The sequence below is a fragment of the Cephus cinctus genome, unplaced genomic scaffold, assembly GCF_000341935.2.
Source record: "Cephus cinctus unplaced genomic scaffold, Ccin1 Ccin1_scaffold0509, whole genome shotgun sequence".
Classification (NCBI taxonomy): domain Eukaryota; kingdom Metazoa; phylum Arthropoda; class Insecta; order Hymenoptera; family Cephidae; genus Cephus; species Cephus cinctus.
Window position 1 is genome coordinate 1 of NW_014333174.1, and position 661 is coordinate 661.

Below are 661 nucleotides of genomic sequence, written 5' to 3' on the forward strand. Positions count from 1 at the left end.
GCCGCATAGAAAAGTAGTAAAAAATGTCCCAAAAAATGGCACTTTTTAAATAGGGTAAAAAAAAATGAAAAGCGTAGAAAACCCACACAATTATTTTATACATATGTATGGTCCCACACAGCACACTATATTTCGAAAACATTACAAGAATATTCCAATATTTCAATGCGACAGCAATGTTGTTGATGTCTTTATGTCAAATATTGCACAATATTTTAGGGCAATATAATAAATAAAACTTTCTGATATATTGCTGAAATCTGTGACAAGAGTCCCTAACCAGACTCGGGTATCCGAGCGAACACTAGTTCGCTGCCGCGCCGCTAGGTGGCCAAGGCAACTCGCATGAAAAAACGTAGGACCGGGTGAATAATTAATCCGTCGATTATTTGATTTTCGTCTTCGCCGTCGATATATACTTTTGTATTCTGCATGTAAAAATTACATGTGAAATTATTGCATTTGTATAGAGTATTTAAAAATACAACCGAGGTAATATTTAAGGAGGTATAGGCAACCTGCCCAAAGAAACCCACGATATATTGCTGGCATTGGAATTTATTCTCAGTTATATTATTTCTCAGTTATCTATCTGAGTTATATTTTATTAATATTATGCATTGATATTTCCAAAATATTGACCGGCAATATTATAGCAATA